The sequence below is a fragment of the Scophthalmus maximus genome, chromosome 4, assembly GCF_022379125.1.
Source record: "Scophthalmus maximus strain ysfricsl-2021 chromosome 4, ASM2237912v1, whole genome shotgun sequence".
Classification (NCBI taxonomy): Eukaryota; Metazoa; Chordata; class Actinopteri; order Pleuronectiformes; family Scophthalmidae; genus Scophthalmus; species Scophthalmus maximus.
Genome location: NC_061518.1, coordinates 11,631,732 through 11,650,591, shown reverse-complemented (window position 1 = coordinate 11,650,591; position 18,860 = coordinate 11,631,732). Strand labels below are relative to the sequence as shown.

The 18,860-nt window shown below is 40.7% G+C and overlaps 1 long non-coding RNA gene across 3 annotated transcripts in view; it reads right to left on the bottom strand.

The window, feature by feature from the left end:
* The window catches only part of LOC124849927, a 151,267-nt gene that overhangs the window by 79,585 nt on the left and 52,822 nt on the right, over positions 1-18,860 (bottom strand). The window lies entirely within an intron of this gene.

Genomic DNA, 18,860 nt, shown 5'->3' with positions numbered 1-18,860 from the left:
AAAAGCTCCACTATGTTCACTTGTTGCTGACTTAGTCTGTCTATTGAAGCTGCAAAGCCTCTCTGTAATCAAAACCAATGTACAATCAAAGGTACTGTGTAAGGGCTTATGAAATGTCTTAGACGCAGTCAAAGTTTCCTAGATATTAAACAGTAGCAGGTCTAAGCTGGACCTTACACTAGACTGTTTCATAGGAAATGTGAGTAACTGGAATACGTTTACAGAGAGGAAATGCGGTTTTGGTTCATATGAAGTGAGTTCACTGTTAAATACCAGGATGTGGAATTAACTGGCCGCCTTTCATCCTCAACTTAGTGCTGTTTGACTGAGACAGATGGGGAAGGTAAATCAAGGCAGCTGAGTGGAGAGCACTGCTGACAGCACATTAGAGCCTCTCTCAATGAACTGTCACAAGTGCACAGTGAAAGTAAAGTTTGATCATACGTGGCTGCTGTCCTGTCAGACATCCTTAAAAGCAAATGGGGCCTAAGTGCTGCGGAGCTCTGAATGAGCCCAAGATGACAGTTGTAGCAGGTGCAAAGGGAGGGCATCAGCACTCCATCCTCCATCCTGCGAAAGGACAATGAGGTGAGGAAGACCCTGGCAGCATTTCTCGCCCTGCACGCTCACCCTCGTGGCTAAAAGCATCTGACAAATTGTCAGTCTTCCGCATCATCATTCGCATCATTAAGAGCTGTGACTAAACTTTTATGCTGCATGTGCAAAAAGGTCACAAATCTGTGCAAACCTCCACATCTCCACTAAGTTTGCACATTTTATTACAGTGTGACTGTAGCAGCTTTACCATCATTATTTGGAATGACAACCTTCAAAGGTTATTTATTTGACACTCACTGCCACTAGATGCCGCACTAGAGCACCATTAAGTGATTCATCGACCATATCTCCGGCCTCCTAGCGTGTTCTCAACAAGGTGTTGTGAAAGCCCAGTAGAAGCAGCCCATAAAAACAATGAGAATGACTGAACTGAACTGAATAAAATGACCCTTTGTACATGAAAGCAAAAAAAAACCCATTAGCCTATGCTAGCATTGCTAGGATATACTCCACTGCAATGCTGGCAGTAAGCCAACTAGTGGTGGTAACATTTGTCGAACAAATTCATAATATCGGTAAAAGCAAGTTAACATTTTCATACCTACTCGAGCCGTTCACTACTGTGATGCTGTGTTTTTATTTTATTTTTTGCTTATATCTTTTTAATAGTCAGAATGACAGCATTGTCATTAATCACATTTATCACAAGGTATAAGTAAAGGTATCATAAATAATACCAGCGTTATGTTCAATCCTGGACTCTCCTCCCAATGGTTCTTCCATTTTTTCCTTATAAGTTTAAGTGTTGTTGTCTATATTGGGAGCAGTTGCTGTTATGGATCTTTTAAAGTTCATGACATAGAGTAATGCCTATTAATGATTTTAAGTAATTACTTTACAGTAGAGTACAAGTCTGGTAAAAATCATATTACACATACAATGTCAATGGAATTATATTACTATGCACTGAATTAAAACCTAGACTAGTGTTTTGTAGGCATCAGACATATTGTAATCAATGCCTCTCATTGAATCAACTTGCAGTGCACTACATTTGCCAAAATGCACACACACCCTGTACAAAACAACTTTTTAAAGACATTTTTTGTGAATGTCATTTTTCTCTTATCATTCCACAAAGCATTTGCAAAGTATAGATACAAATGCTGATTAAGCTGATTAGACAAAGCTTGATTGCGGCTTTTGAAAAACCTAATCTATAATAACTAGGGCTTAATTTGTCTTACTGGAAAGCAGACCAACTTAAATTAAAGAAAACACAATAGGGCTGTTACTGTGGGAATAGGTAGAAACCAGTGCTGATATATCTTTAATGAATAACTTACAGGCCCTTGGACCAGCAGTGAGTAGAGCCTTGTTTACCTCAGCCCAAACCTGCACTCAGACCATATGTTACTTCACTCTTCCATTAGGGTGTGTGTTGAGGCCTGTGCCTACTGTTTAGCCTGGCGCAGAGGCACTTCTTGCCGTAGGAATTTGGTCTCCCACATATTCTAAAAACTCACTTTCACTTGCTTCCCAGTTGGCCAGCATACCTTATCCCTGATGCACAAGAACACTTTCATAAGTGCCCTGCTGGTGGGGGAAAACACACAAACAAAGAAATATTCAGACACAGATGGAACTTTGTTGTTCTCAACCAATTTGTTTGGTGGGTGGTAGTGGGCAAATGGATTGTTTTTCCAAGCTTTTAAAAAATTTACAAGATGGGTGAGTAAAACATGTACATTGGATGTGGGATCATCATTATGACATTAAAAATGTAAACATTTCTTGAGGCTTTTCAGAGTCCCAGTGTGAGCCCATTTCTTCTACTCCGATGCTTTCAGTGTTGACCATTTAACGCTGGAGTCATAACTGTCCTCGAGGGAGTTTTTCTTTAACAAAGAGGATAACCTACTTCAAAAACATTGGACAAAGGACAAAGGCAGAGCAGAAATGGTCCGTAAGTCCATGTCATTGTGGCTCAATGCTTTTAACGTCAATGTTCCTTAGACAGACATCACCTTGTGTCTAAAAGTGGGTCTGAACCAGGAGAAACAGCCATTAAGAGCAATTCAGTGGCATGAAAGTAGTGTCTGACAGGTCCTCTCTCAGTGACAGATGCCATTATAACCTGTAAACTGTGATACTGGCACTTAAAGGTTGTGTCATTTTACCCTTCAACTTTTGCAGCCCATCTGTTCAATTTTGAGGGCACGCTTTTTTGTTTTAGGTCTCATAGCCGATGTGTTCAACATCCGTTACTTCACCCAGTCAAGTCAGGTCAATTTTATTTATGTGGTGCCAAATCCTAACAGAAGTCATCTCAGGTCACTTTTGAATATTAGACTTTTGCAAATGTAGCAGGCCTTGAATGTACTCTTTACGGTATGATTTACAGAGACCCAACATTCCCCAATGAACAAGCACTTGGCAAATGTGGTGAAAAAAACCTCAGTTTTAACAAGAAGACACCTCAAGCAGAACCAGGCTCTGGATGGGCGACCATCTCCCTCGGCCGGTTTGGTTATGAGAGAGAGAGAAAGAAAGAGGGGGGGAGAGAGAGAGAGATGGGGGAGGGGGGGAACCAATGTTTTTGAATGCTGATTTATATTTTTGCTTAATTTTCCAGTTTTAAATCCACTTCGAGGTGAACATTAAGCAATATTTCTAGACTTTGGCTCTGTTGGCCAGCTCAAAATGACTTTCTCTGTGATACACGTTTTTTTTTTCTTTTCATACAGTGCAAGGTTATGGAATGGCAGATTGTTCAAACAAGAAGCTATGGAAAAGATACTCAAATTTTTGACCGTCACCACAGTTCAGATGACAATTATGACAGCCCAGGTTTAATCATAGAATCTGGTAGTTCATTTTCTCAATGTCAACATGAAACCTTGTCAAAAATGAATTCTGTCTTTCTCTCGGGAGATAAGCAGGCTCCAGTGCACCAGGCTCATTCAGAGGAAAAAAAAACTTGCAGGTCACAAGGCAGCGACTTGCATGTTTTCTTATTTTTTTTTCACCCTCTCGCTCTATCCTCCCCCTCTCCTTTTTTTCTGAAAACCACCCAAGAAGAGATTAATCATGAAGGGAAAACTCAACTTCACCCTCTAGCTGCAGGTCACAGTTCTTATTTCGTGTGGAATTGGCTTTCGGAAAGCAGAAGGCCTGCCCGGGGGGCAGGGACCTGATATGAGAGGAATTTGAGAATGAAGCAGAGGGGATTGATTAGCCCACTTCATATCCCACACTCCGTAAGCACAGTCCAGCTGCAATCTAACACACCGCTGAGCTGAATAGACAAGAGAAATTGGATTCCTTCCTAATATTTAACCTTCAAGTCAGCTCTAACAGCTGTTGATGGGTTGCTCTCCCAGGTAGTTACAAGAGGACTTTTTACATGTTACACAGAGAGGGAATGGCAAAGTGGGAATGTGATGACTTTTCTGTAGGTTATTCAATTACAATGGTGCAAAGAGCAGCTAGGCCATTGAAGCACATCATCTGCATGCAACTGCACTGAGGGATTTAATTTTACACCTCTACAGGCTGAGTGAGTGTGTGTGGGCTCACACATATACACCACTCATATACATGCTGGCAAGTGCACACGTGTACGTGTAGAAACAAGCGTACACGTGTATACACACATCAAGAGCAATTAATGTCACGAGCACCGAGTGTGCAGCTAATGGAAGGATCATATACTGCTATAATGACACACTTTGATGTTGGTTGTCAAAGTAGACCTATTTAGACCCTGAGCGAAAGGCGCGTGGAAATATCCAGTAATGCCTCCATTCTTTTTATCTCTTTTCATGGGCAGATGTTAGAACAAAGAGCGATGGCATCACTTCCCTACCCTTAGATCTCAAGAGTGACTGCCATTTAGATCTCTGTTTCTCAAATCCAGATCATGTATAAAAAAATATGAAGAGTTGGCTGATAAATGGTGCATCTCAGTGAGTCCGTGACCACATTAGACACCAATGACTATTTAGCGGTTTCATTTATAGGCCAGCTTGATCATATCAACCACCATCTCTTGTGCCAGTCTTTGGGAAGTGTTGATAAGAGAGCAGGATGTCATCAGGCTCTTTTCTCAAGTCATTAGGCCATACAGTTTATTCCAAGCAAAGTGTTGCCCATTTGAATGAGCACATTAACGTCTTATGATAATTAAGTGCTTGAGTTGCAGAATTGCAGAATCAGATTCATTAGTAGAGTCACACATTTTTTATTAGCACCTTATTCTGTTCCAGGGCTACAGCAATGCATGACAACATGCAAACTCTCCCCTTCTCCACGGTGAAGAATAGCACCTTAAGTACTGAACTTCCATGATAAAGAGAGTGCATATTGCAAAACTTCACATCATGGATTTGAAAGGAGTAAAGGTTTAGTTGATTTTTAAGTTCCCCATAAGAATTTAGGTCAGTTTGCTAAAGCATATTTCAGGCACGGGAAAGCAATCCAATAAAGTAGTCTGGTCCAAATCTATAGATAAATGGTGCTTCACATTCAATTACAGTGAGGATTTTATCTTTACTTTTCAATGATTTTGTCAATTAGTCAACACAGTGTTTCTTAATTCATCGAGGACTCTGGTCTCGCATTAGTCAGTGTGTAAGAATTTATTTGATTAGCAAAGGCGGGGGAAGAGAAGAAGAAACACATTAGATGACATGGATGTTTTTCTTTAAAACAGGTCCATTAGTAAATGAACGATCCACATTCTTCTGAAGACAGTTTTCTGTTATTTGAGAATGATCTCAGCTTTGTGAATTGGGTTGATAGCAAACGAACATTAAAAAAAAAAAATCTGGTAAACAGTCCCTTATTCCTTTAGTTTTGACATATTGACTATCGAGTAAATACACAGCACACCAAACCGATCCCCCCGGGAGCCCATGCAGCGACCATGAAACTACACTCACAACACAAATTAATTGGAGAAAAAAAAATATTCTGACATTCCCTGAAGAGGGTCTTTTATCTTATAAATAGAGGCTGCAAACTTGAGTATTTTGCTTAAGCAACACAACACTGCAGATGATAGGATTCGTTTGGCTCAACCCCAGGGGCCCAGCATGACAAAGAACACTTGTTTAGCAACTGCATAACCGGGTCCCAACATGGGCCTGTGACTGTGCCCAGCCTCATCTAAGACCTGCTCCATTTGCATTCTGCCTCTCCAGACACCAGGCAACAGAGTCTAAGGGGATACAGTGTCCCAGGGATGGCATTGGAAACTCACACATAAATTAGTCTTTATTCCTCCGCCTTTCCTCCCTCTGCTGCTGCTCCTCCTCTCTCCCCTCGTATTTGTCCCATGGCTTCATCACATCACAGTTCACGCAAAGGAGAGAGTGAAATCCAACTATTAAAGTTCCTCCATCTAATTACAATCTGTGTTTACTTTCCTGTGGCTGCTGTGTGGGCTAGCGTATCGGCTTTTCAAGTCTTGAAACCAATGTGTAATTCAACATTGAACATGACCTTTGGAATAATAAAACAAAAGTGTACTGCAAAGTAAAGTTAATGCCAAATCCAAACCCTCAAAGGTGAATCCTGTACTTTGAATGGATCAGGTTAATAGCAAATAAAATTAACTATAAACTAAACTTTTCACATCACTCGGTTGCAGAATTGTTGGGGGGACACACGCCACAGACACAAGTATGCTTTTACTTTTCAAAGTTACACGTGATAATAAGAGTTTCCGATGTAAGGAATTTTTTTTCTTCTCTCGCCAATGTATGTGGTTTTGCAACTCTAAAATGCTTGTTCATGTGATTTGTCCACAGGTTTTAGCCAAGAATTTGCAGCCTGACCAAGCTGTGCCCTGCCCCTTGCTCGATATAAGATGGAATAGGCGCTTGCCCTATGTGATCATGCCATGGATAAGTAGGTTCGAAAATGTATGGATGTATTCTTACCAAGTGATGGTCAGAAGTATAACCAAATATCCCACAAAAATATGAGCTGAATAAATGAGTGCAAAAACAATAATGAATGCACATGCTTCTTTGTAGGAACCGAGGGGACACTGATTTATGAGTAATAAAATGATGCTGTTCTTTGCCAGCATCATGGACAACTCAAACTAGGAAACAGCTTTTGGTGTTTGGCCTTTTTTTGATTCATAAAAATCTACAGTATGGCTACTGTTCATGGTGGCCCGAGATGTTTCCGTGACATTTTATGTTGTATTTTCCTTTTATTTTGGTCACCCATCTGTAGTCGTGTGTTCAACAAGCTAAGCTAGCATCTTTTCACAGCGTTGGTTTAAGTGTATTAGCAGCTAGTGAGGTGTTAACAGTGGAGAGTCCACAGAGAACAGAAACACTCCTTCCAATCTGTCCATCTAATGAGAAAAAGGGAAGACAAAAGACCACAGTGGTGTTGACTCTTTCAAATGCCACCCCCACCCAATCCTTGCTTTGCCAGACAGCGTTGGCACATCATTTGCTATGGCCACAAATGTGATCATTAATTCAGCCTTCCCAGTCAAACTTCATATACCCATGACACAATTTTTTTTGTCTAATTAAATATAATTTTGAAGCTCTTTAAACCCAACTTCATCCAAATGCACAATCTAATTTTTCATTTGCTTTTGTACATGATATAAGACATCAAGTCAATAATTTATTAAATTACTTTTCCCATTCATTTTCTTCTATCTATAATTGATCTCTCCAGTAGAAATTCTGTTGTTCCTCTTACTCAGCCAGTCTGCGGAGAGGCTGCGTGACATCACTGTGAACAGGGCTTGTACCTCCCTATGCCCTCACTGGAAAAGACACGGACACGGACACACACACACACACACACACACACACACACACACACACACACAAACGCGTGTTATTACAGGCGATTCCTGTGACATCCTTACAATGTTTATATAACCGGCACTTTATAAACTCTGTTCATTAAACATTAAAGCTCGATTCCCTCTCCAGCTGGAAAAAAATTGCATTATTGCATTTTTGTGATGGCCCCTTTTTATTGATAAAAAGATTTATCATTTAATTTATTTGGGTATGTCAGGATGGTATCAGAAAATACCGTAAGTAAAATAAATTCTTGATATGATTAGGTATTGTAAAATACAATCACATTAGCCATGATTAGTAGGCGATTCATACTTTAATGAAAAAAAAAACATCTTTGTGAATAATTTAATTGCTTCCTAGCAATTACTAGTATTAGCGATAATTGTTAGCAGCCGATAGTGACCTTACCTTGACAATAACAACTGGATACTAAATCATAAGCATTGAATAATCAAAAATGTATAAACTTGCACTGGTTATTATTTGGAATGATAAACTGATAATTCCTCTCTTCCACCACTGTCAGAGTTCTGTCAGGAGTGGCAGAAATGCGACACTGTAACATGATAAATGAACTGAGATGTCAAGGCTAATCACTCCTGTTTCAGCGGGTTCCACATCATTTCAGTGTTGTACAGGAGATTCTCCAGAAGTTAATGCTCCTCTCGTTGAAATTTAAAGTAGGAGCTGCTGCTCAAGAAAGTTATTACAGCAGTTCCGACAGGAGACAGGGAGCGAGAACTCTAGACTGCCTTTTTTTCCTGGTTCCAATGAAAACAGGGCTGACCCATTCTGGATTTGCATCCACTGAATGCTTGCAGAGCAAGTATTCCTTTCCCCTCATTCGCATTGAAATGGCTACTACTGCGGGCTCAGACAGGTGTTTCACCACTGCAGAAATAAGATGTTTATTTTTATGTTGCAGTGGTGCCTTGAGATTAAATGTCCTCTCTTAGCTCTCTTGGCAGTGGCTTGCAAATGCAACCCGCTACTCTCTGGGTGCCATGGTTCTGCTAAGATATGAGAGTCTTCCTCAAACTAAACGGACTAAAGATTATTTTGGTCAAGTCCACAGAGTCGCTGCGGTTCACACAGCACAGTTGATGTTGAACTTGAACAGGTAAGAAAGAGGATGAGAGCGTCTCATGACTTCATCAGGCAGTGGATCCGACAGCTTCTGCCAGAATTTGCTTTTGATTCTCATGAATCTTTTAGGCTTATTGGCAGCTGACTCGGGGTCTCTTGCGTCTCCTGCATGCATGAGGTGCATGCGGACGAGTTTTGAGAATCTGGGGTTGGACCCCAAATGTCACATGCATTAGAGTCTAACCATTTCCCCCCCCAGTCAGCAAAGTCTGATCCCCTGGAGTGACCCCAACGTTGTGTCTTTTAAGAGCATGCCCAATTAGGCATCTTTGTTCACAAGTAGGCTCTTTGTGGAATGGGACTGGACTTGAATGACAGTTTTTTATCCATCCCACGGTCTTTAAGGCTATAACCTATAATAGAATGGAGCCACAGCATTGTGTTTTCCACATCAAACACCTTTGACTGGCAGCTACATACTGTGATTCAGGCATTAGTGGATTAAGTCAAGTTGTAATAATCAAAACTTTGCTGTGGCAGAAATGTACACAGTGCAGTGCAAATATTTGAATATTTTCTAGTCACTATTAACAAATCCGTCACAAGTCACATCTGGAGTCAGTATGAAAGCTTCTCGCTGCCCTCTCTTTTCCCCTTTAGTTGGTGGACACAGCAAAGAGTCCCTTTTACACTCAGGGACTTAGGGGTCAGCACGGTTAGCCTTCTCCTCAGTGTTTGTGCCATTCCAATTTTTGTTGCTGGGTCAGATTCCTTCTGTTGACATGGATTCAATCACGCTTATAGCGTAGTATTTTAAAGGCACCTGCTCTAATGTAGGCAGCATCTCGATTTAATGTGATGCTGATGTCAAAACGCCACAAGGAGGCCATGTTTTACCCCTTTAAGTCAAAAGAGAGCATGCTCATTGTAACCATAGTTCTATGATGACAAGCAGAGCGTTTGACTTGCCAAGTGCTAATAGAGGGTCAATATAGGGGTGGGAATGACCTATACTTGTCTTGATTTGTCTAGCAATTACTATTACTACTACTACTATGCAAGTATGCAGATATTAGATCAGATATTTTCACTCTTGCCACTGGTGGAGTTCTGCTCTCCAGCCCGGTAATGGGCCATGCAGACAAATCAACTGCATGCACACAGGAAAATTGATCTTGCTGATGGCGAGAGCAGGAAAAGCTGCAAGTAATGTCACTATATTGAAACCTTCACAATAGCTATATCTGGTGTATATATATATATACACATATGTATATATAATAATATATATATACATATGTATATTGAAATACATAATTAGCCATTTGTGTACTGGTGATTTGCGGTATTACCTTCAAAATGTACTTTGTAAAAATAGCAGTTTCATAGCATGAAGAGAAAAAGATTGCGGCATGTTTTCTCCCTGAACCAGTCAGTTGCTCCAGTGACGAGAAGAACAAGGGTCAACAAATGAGACAGATGAAGAAAATTGGTCTATAGTTAAATCTTTATATAATATTATGGTTCATTTTGCATCGTATTAAAATTCAAGAGTTTCACTGAAATAATTTCCTCTCCCTAATTACAATTTCCTTCTAGACTGACATTAACAATGCAATCTTCAGATCTTTGGAAATGTGTTTTGGATTTATTATTTCTGCCTTCATCAGAGAAATGAGTTTATAAAATAAGAGCTCTAATTATCAGGGTCTTTGACCTGTATGGCTGAGTCATAATTGTTTGTCAAAAAAGCTGAATTTTTTTGACAACCGTGTACAGTAGAAGAAGATCAGAAGAAGAAATGCAGGGTTTTTTCATTTTCTGTTTTCTCAAAATGTCTTACTGCTGTTAAAATGAACTCTGGGGACATCAAACATTCTTGGATGCAAAGCTTTCAGAGCGAAGACAGACAAAATGATTTGATGTCATCTGAGGCCTACCAGTGCTGAGGATCACAATACAGCTAGTTGACACACTGGTGATTATTCATGGCACAGCTTATTATCCTGGAGAGACTGAACAATGGTTTTCTGTTGTGGGAAGTGAACAGTTAGAACTTCTAACCTCTGCCAAAACAATCGCCCTATGCATTCCTCTCAGCAGTAAGACAACGGAGGCTCGAAAGGGATGCAAACATCTCTCCCTTCATTGGGTGTAATCTGACTTAGATAAATATTTGCAATGCAGTCTGAACATCACACAAGACCACTGTGATGCTCTTGTGAAGCTTGCTGTGATTGCTTTACTCCGCAGCAGAGATGGATTTTAGCCTTCAAGTGACTTTCACTTAAAATGGCCCTCCTTTGCTAAAATATCTACAAGCAGGCATTATACGCGCACCAAAGTGGGATGAAAATCAATTTTAAAAAATCAATGAAAAAATGAAGGTAAGTCATCTTGAATAATTCCACATATACACAACATATGAACAAATGTAGATACTGTTTTTCTTGACGTTAAATTATTCAAGAAACTTGAAGATAATTTTGACTTTGTATGTTGGAGCTTTATTTCCTATAAAAACCTAGGCAACAATCAGGTGGGCTGAGTATTGGCAGTGACACAAATGATATTGCTTTGTCTTTGAAGAGCTCCGGTAAAGCTGCTCTCTGAATTTTCTGCTTACCCTAAAGCATACTGGCCCATGTAGCTCGTGTTTTACCATCACACACATCCATCACTGAGTCAAGAATCATATCAATACTTGCCCATTTCCCCATTTGGAGAGAGCTGAGTAGATCAATTCATTTAAAAGGAACCACAGCCAGACATGCGTTTTAGAGATTAGAGCATATATTGGCTAGTCATCTGATGGAGGGTTGAAGGTTCATTAAGTCAATGGAATCCTTAATCAATAGGCAAACTTTAAGTCCAGGCTTTTATGGCAGGATTTCTACTGCATATCTAGTTACACTGCTAAGGCAAAAAGCAGTAAACAGCCGTGGGCTTATTTTCATGATGTTTATATTGTACTTTCTATCTTTTGTGTTGTCTCTCCTTAGTAAAAAGCTAGTCTGACAAACTGCAAGACATTTGTTAGGAAAATACTTCAAAAGGCTAAGAATGTATTGAGAAAATACTGAGATGGAGAGAAAAGTTTCCCAAAAAATCTGTTTCACTACATTGGTGCTGTGACGAGGCTCTGAGAACATAATAATAGGGACATATTGGTGACCAAAACATTTTTTTTTTCATTCTCAAAGTCAAACAACTGGACGAAATGTCAAGCATCGAACGCACGCTGTCGTATCCTTACAGTATCGTCCAAAACACACCAGAGTCTTCAATCACTGGGTTCATGTAAATCCCACATCTCAAGTTTGTGTCTACAGTCCGGCATCTCCCACTCCAGCTGAATCACTGGGCATACTCTGGCCGTGATTCTCAAGTGTCACTCGTGTCCACCTGAATTATTGTTTGTGTGTAATGCAGGGGAAGAACCAGCACGCAGCAAGAAGCGGTGGTGCCCTCTGATTGATTGTTAAGTGTTGTCCAGGAGCCCATTGCCAGCCTCCACTTAACGGCCTGCACAGCAGAAAGCAATCAGTGGCTGTTACTAAGGGTCTCGTGGGGACAGAGACGGTCATGATTGATCTTCAGTGGATCTCTGAAGATGTCTCGGAGAACCAGGTTGGTTTGGGGTTGTTGTTTTTTTTTTTTACCACAAACGTGTTCAAGTGAGAGAAAGTGCCCTTAAATTTGAATGTGTGGTATCACATCAACTGAAAACTTTGTTTAGCTCAACACGAGAAAGTTGAAACCTTTTCGTTTGAAAGAAAACTACAACCATAAACACTCCTTATTCGGAGCACAATGACTGTAAATAAAGATGCATGATGCATCTCCACTTCCTCCTACTGTATAAAAATATCCCGGACACAGTTGCTGCCGTCTTGCGCTGGTGACCAATCTTGAGTCAATCTCAGCTGTCAATCATGATGTCTCACTCTTATTTTATAGCATTAAATGACCACTTAAATCTAAATGAGCAAAAAAGTGAATTTCGTAGCATGGCCCATGTCCCAACTGCTAACATGGAGTGTGCACGTTTAATGTCCTGTACTACAGCCGGCCACCAGGGGGCGATCAAGATGTTTGGGCGTCACTTTTGGGGAGCTGACACGTCATCCGTCCTTTTTTACAAAGTCATTGTCCGAGAATATGAAATTTCTGATCATCGTGGTATTGCCCTATGAGGCATTTTCATTGGCGTGACGAATTGCGGGAATTTGCATATATCATTCATACAGTATGTAAACTGCAAATTGCAGCATTAAGCCGTGTATTATAGCCAAATAGCAAATCTCAGTGGATATATTGCACGTCTCCGGGCCCAATTGTACCTGAGGACACACAAATGCACACACACAACCACCTCTAGTACCAGGCTGTAGAGCTGTCGGCTCTCCAGCGGTGTGTCAATGTGCTCAGTGACCACAACGCCTGGTGTTAGTCTCATTACAGAGGGATCAAAGGGGACATGAGCTTCATAGCAGCGGGAACTCTCTTCAGCCCCCTGAGAAGCCAACTCCTCCTCTTATCTCAAAGGTCACATTTAGTCATTCAAATATAAAACAGCATCACCACCACCATCACCCCCCCCCCCCCCCCCCACCCCCCACCCCCACCCCCACACACACACACCGTGTGACCTGCTGGCGTCTTCTCCCAGAGCAAATGTCCAGAGGAAAAAAAAGCAAAAATGTAAACTTAGTATATCCCTGCACACACTAATAATAAATAATAATAATAAGCCTCAAATGTGCCCTAAAATTATGATGATGACCCTGTTGATATTCAATATAGACTAAAAAATATTCTGTTAACCTGAGGTCTCAAGCCACACAAATAAAAAAACTCATAAGGAGCAGGCTTTGTCCTTGCAAAGTGTCAAAATGACAGAAAAAAATGTCTGATGTCAGGGTTCAAGTGAGGTAAGGGAACCTAACATTTGAGATGAAACCTTTCCATTTTTCTTTTATTTGTTTTTTTCTTCTCTCAAACACTCCTTCTTGCACAATATGTTGTTTTATGGTCATCTTTTCATAACATGTTATGCATATGTACAAGGTATATGTACTCTGCAGCAGTACTACTTACATCGCTGCATGAAACACAATGTTCACAATTAAAGCCACGCCAGTGATCTTTGTCATTGAATTTAGTTTCCCTTCTTTAAATGACACAGTGAGTGGACAATGATGGTGGCAGCTAATAACACTGCGGTGCCAACAGCGGTTCCTCGGGATCTGAGCAGCTGTTCTGCAGTCTATATTGGCCTGTTCTTCAAGTGGCGGAAAAAAAAACGAGCATCCTAGATGAGAATTTTGTGCTTCAGTGGCTATTGAAAGATGAGGCAATAAACTGCTAAACTTGAGTAATCACACACTCCCCGAGGAATTTCTCAAATGGGGATGGTCAAAAACCTTGAAATTTGAGCCCCTCGCACACGGCCCAGGCTTTAACATTTGATGAGATTCATTAATGTTGGGAGCTGAATACAAGTGTCTCCTGATTACAGGGCCCGCCATTAAAAGTTCCCACCAGTGTGCATTTACATGGTGGAACGTCAATGGGATTAAAATCTCAATTCACTCCAGTCAATTCTCCGGTAACAAGGTTTCATTAAAAGCAGGCAGGGAGGAAAATGGACTAGAAAGCACTGAAACAGCTGGACTATAAATTATAAAAATGTGCTTTCTGCTAACTGAACACACCTTCAGCTTGCAGATGCATTATTATTTAATGTTCAGAGGAGATGGTTTTATGTAAATTGGAGTCTTCTATTCTCCTCAGTCCCCTTCTCAATGCCAGGTACTTCCAAACCAAGCAAAGGGAGAGATTATGCAAACCAATTAACATATGAAAATAACGTATTAATATACTGTCTCTGAACTGTATCCAATCAGTTCCTTTTCACTGGCGTGTGTACAAAACAATTAAAATTAAATTTATACTGCTCTTCCTTAACATATTCTGCAGCAAATGGAATCAGTGAGCAAATGCTGACAAAAGTTTTACAGGCCTCTGTTCTCCCTTAAAGGCACACTGACTTTAAGCATATTTATAAGAAGCCGTGCTAATAAATTCTAGTCTTTGTTTCTCCCTAATGATATGTGCATCTGAGACAAAGCAGTGAAATCCATAGTAGTAGCCAGGTGCTAATGAATGGCTTACATTATGCTGTCCACTAATTACTACTGCACCGTAAATAAAACACAAGACAATCAATTAGCAGTGGACGTGTGTTTTCGTCATGGGCAGCAAGTTGCTCCAGGCCAAGGCTTTGCACTGGACCTGCCTCTTATGTTTGCAATTTTAAAGTGGGCCGGCTGAGTTCAGATCACATTTTTGAATGTGACACAGTGTACTCCAGGCAGTCTATTTCCACTCACAGATTACAAGTAAATTCATATCTGCACAGTTTCAGCCGAAATGAGCAAAACGTGAAAATGCACATGGAGCAGAAAGTCCTTTCCACTGAATTAGACAAAAGAAATCCAACAGGCGGCTATCACCCCACTGCCTTTTAATGGAGCTTCACAAAAAAGGCTTTCTCCTCCACTTCATACAAAGCTCCTCTAGTTTCCCAGACACCAACTGGCTGACGTCTCACACTTGATTCGAACCAGAGCAGGGGAAATCAGAGTGCATTAACACTGCATGTAGAAGGCACTAACTGAATGATCCTAGCATTATGCGGCCTCTGGCCTGGCCTATCTGCGTAGTTTGATGCATAATTTGAGCATTAATGCAATTTACATTTTAACACAGTCCCAAAAGTAAACTGATTAGTTGATTGTTATCTTCTAATGTGCCAAGAGGACCCACATGTCACTTGTGTGTAGGCAGAGGGACAGGATTACACGTAACAAGGTTGGTCTTGCAGGAACACAGACAAAGAGACATTGCCTGCCAGAAGGATAGACACCAGAAAGGTACCGAACACACACACACACACACGCACACGCACACACACACACACACACACACACACACACAATCACACAATCACACACAGTCCAACACTTGTGAGGTAAATGGTTGTCGTTCAGGTTTGCTAGTGAGGCAATTCTGTCGAAACAGGATCCATCTTTCTTCTTTATTTTCAAGGACCTTTAAACAGATCATACCAATGAGGAGGAAGAACCCTCACAGTAAATCTGGAGGACATAACAATAGGTTCTCAGTTGTGTTTGCTGTCTTTGGACCATTGGGCTAACATCAACACTCTTCGTGTGTCTGTGCAAAGTTTCAGTTGACTTGACTTGCTAGGCATCATATTAATCAATCTAAAATTCAAATTAAGAAACCTTAAAAGTCTTTTGTCTTTTATCTCTGCCCCGGCAGAGTTCCTTCTTTTTCATGGGACAAATTAGTGCCCCCATTGATGACAGAAGTGCTTTAAAAAAAAGAGAGAGAGTTGCAGTCCCATGATGCAATGCTCCCAGTGGTTACATCTGCTCCATTCTTTCATCTTTCTCCATTGTTAGGTGGGAGCTGTCACATTAGGAGGGGAATCGTGGCTCCTTCCCACCCCCAAGTACCCTTTTTTTCCCCCCATTCCAGCAGTTGGCAGTGTGGCAGGCCCATACAAAGGAGTGTGCACCAGGAGCACAGAGGGGAGCACCGTTGGAGGAAAAACAGTTTGGGAATTAAGGTCATTAATTTTCCACTTTCAAGGGCTGCCACACAGACGGAGATAAAGTCAGCATAAATATTCCTCCGAAGTTTCTCCTGTTTTTCTCCTCTCCCCGTTTTCATCGGCAGCCCATTTATCTCCATGCTGTCAATTAGAGGCAAAAGCAAAGAACTAATTAGGAACTGTGCAATTTTAATTAGCTGTTTTGATAATTAAACTAATTGGTTCCCTTGTGTTTCTGCAATGTGTGCTGAGAACTTTTTTGATATCTGGGCAGCAGATTTCCCATCCGCTGGTTAATTAGTCACTTTTGCATTAAAAAGGAGCCTTCCTTAATAGCCTTAATTTGCAGTTGAAAAGAGAATCTACCATCAATAATTTGTGTAATTGGTAACCGTTTGATTGTAATTTAGAGGCACGGCTGGACAGCTTGGCATGTCTAATTCCTAATGACTAGGATTAAAGTTGGATTAACTGTTTGGGAAAGGGATTCACTCTCCCCTCGCCCCTACCCACCCCAAATGACACCTTGTCTACATTTGATTGGTCATGAACTTCAAATTGACGAGGTGAACAGCGGGGCTTCAACCCTCCTTATTACTCTCTATATGATGAGTCTTTCAGGTTACTTTAAAAAGATACCTATAATTCCTAGTTTCCACCCACTGACACAGGAGCTCCACGAAGAAAAGAATAAAAAAGTGGTTGAAATTTATTCTGTGATGTGTTAAGCCGCTGCTATCAAACCCATTTGTGTACAGGTCTGATGGGAAAACATAGCAAAGAGCAGCCACTAGGAGGAGCAGAGCCTTACAGCTCAGAGAAACTAAGTGAAGTCGGTCTCACTATTTATCAAACTTCAATCAATGAGGCAATGTTTTTCTCTCTCAACAAGTACATATTAAACACATTCACACACACTAATTGAATGTCTCCTAATGGGTTACAGTTCTAAACTCAATGCAGATGTGGGAAATATTACTATGAATTATCTTGTATATAATTTCTTACCAGCCGTATGTTTGCTCCAGGAGCAGAAACACCAGGGGAAAATACACTGATGTACACAGGTGTCAGTGTAATGCCAGCATGAATTTGAATATTGGTAGAAGCTGGGAAACTTGGACTAAAAGCATATCATTCAGCATTTCAACTATCAGGCACCATCTCTTTACATTTACAACACCGAGCGCCGTCAGTGGTCTGATTAAAAAGCACCATTCATCCCACTTAGGCAGAATACAATTAAGGGACATGGCTTTTAAAGCCCAGCCCCGCAGCCTCTCTCCATCCCACATAAAAGGAGCACTTTCCACTGAGCCTTGCCTGTAAATATCATGTTCGATATGAGGTTTTAATCTGCTTAGCCATTCTGAACTATAGAATGGGCTCATCCTCTCTCCGAAACCCCTGTCCAATGGCTGTGTGCCTAAGGACGAATAGGAACACAACACTAGTGAGCTATCTGATTAGGTGGGGTTAATTACAGTGCACTGTTTTGTAGTGGCTGCATTTGAGAGCTGCCCATAAATAGATGGGCACGGGTAATGCGTGCTCAGAAATGAATTTTAATTAACTGTGTATCAGAGAGGCCCACTCAGGGGCTTGTTTCTAGTATGCACTGACCCCACTGTTGATGTGGAGTGGGGAAGGGTCCGCACCCAAGACACTGTGGCCGCAGCTGAAGAGCCCGCCACAGCCTACAGGAGCCATGGATCGCAGAAAGTTGTGTCTTTACACAGAGGTAATTTATATTGATGAGAACTACCTTGATTGAGAGGCACTGTGCAACCAGTTCATGTATTCATATTGTGATCATTGTTGAATCAGGAGCTGCACGGAGACACATGGTCTCTACTCGAGATGTTCAAATGAGAATTAACACAAAAATGTCTGTGCAACTTTGTGAGCTTCATGATTCTATATAACATGTGGACTCCACAACCTGGAGTGGTAGAGAGGTAATTGCAGTAAATTCAGAACTCCATCCATTATTACCTGCCAGTGTCACACACACCCACACACACACACACACCATTTTCTGTTTAATCTTTGAACGGTCTTTTATAATATATATATATATATATATATATATATATATATATATATATATATATATATATATATATATATATATATATATATATATATATTTTCTACATTCAAATGTCAAACGGATGTTTGAAGCCAAGCCAGATGATACTGAACCATTCTTGGTCCCTTTCTCTGTTGCAGTTTTCTGTGTGATTGGATTAATTATGTGTCACTCACTTTGCTAGAGGTCAGCAAACATACATTCTCGGTCATAAGTCATCAATCTATGTGACCGTGGAGATGAAAAGTCAAGCATGTCAGCCAGGAAGCCGGACAGAGAGGGATCAGCCCATTGATTTCAGGGCCAACCCAATCTCACCACAGCCGGCTGCGCTGAGAACTGAAATTATCCCTATGGGCTATGTACAGTGAGTTTCATACCTTACATTTGTGGCGCATGATCACATTAGCAGAGCCTATAAAAAATGAGGTTTGACTGAAAATAAATGCACTTCTTAGTGGATGTAGTTATTTTTTACTGAATTTGACTTGTATATTTTTCGCCTAGACCCAATTTCGTCCAGACATATTATGTTATATGATGAAAAAATCTTCACAGATGAGTTTCCTTCTATCATCAAAGGAACTTTACAAGTTTGAGTAATTATTAACACAATTATTTATGATTACAA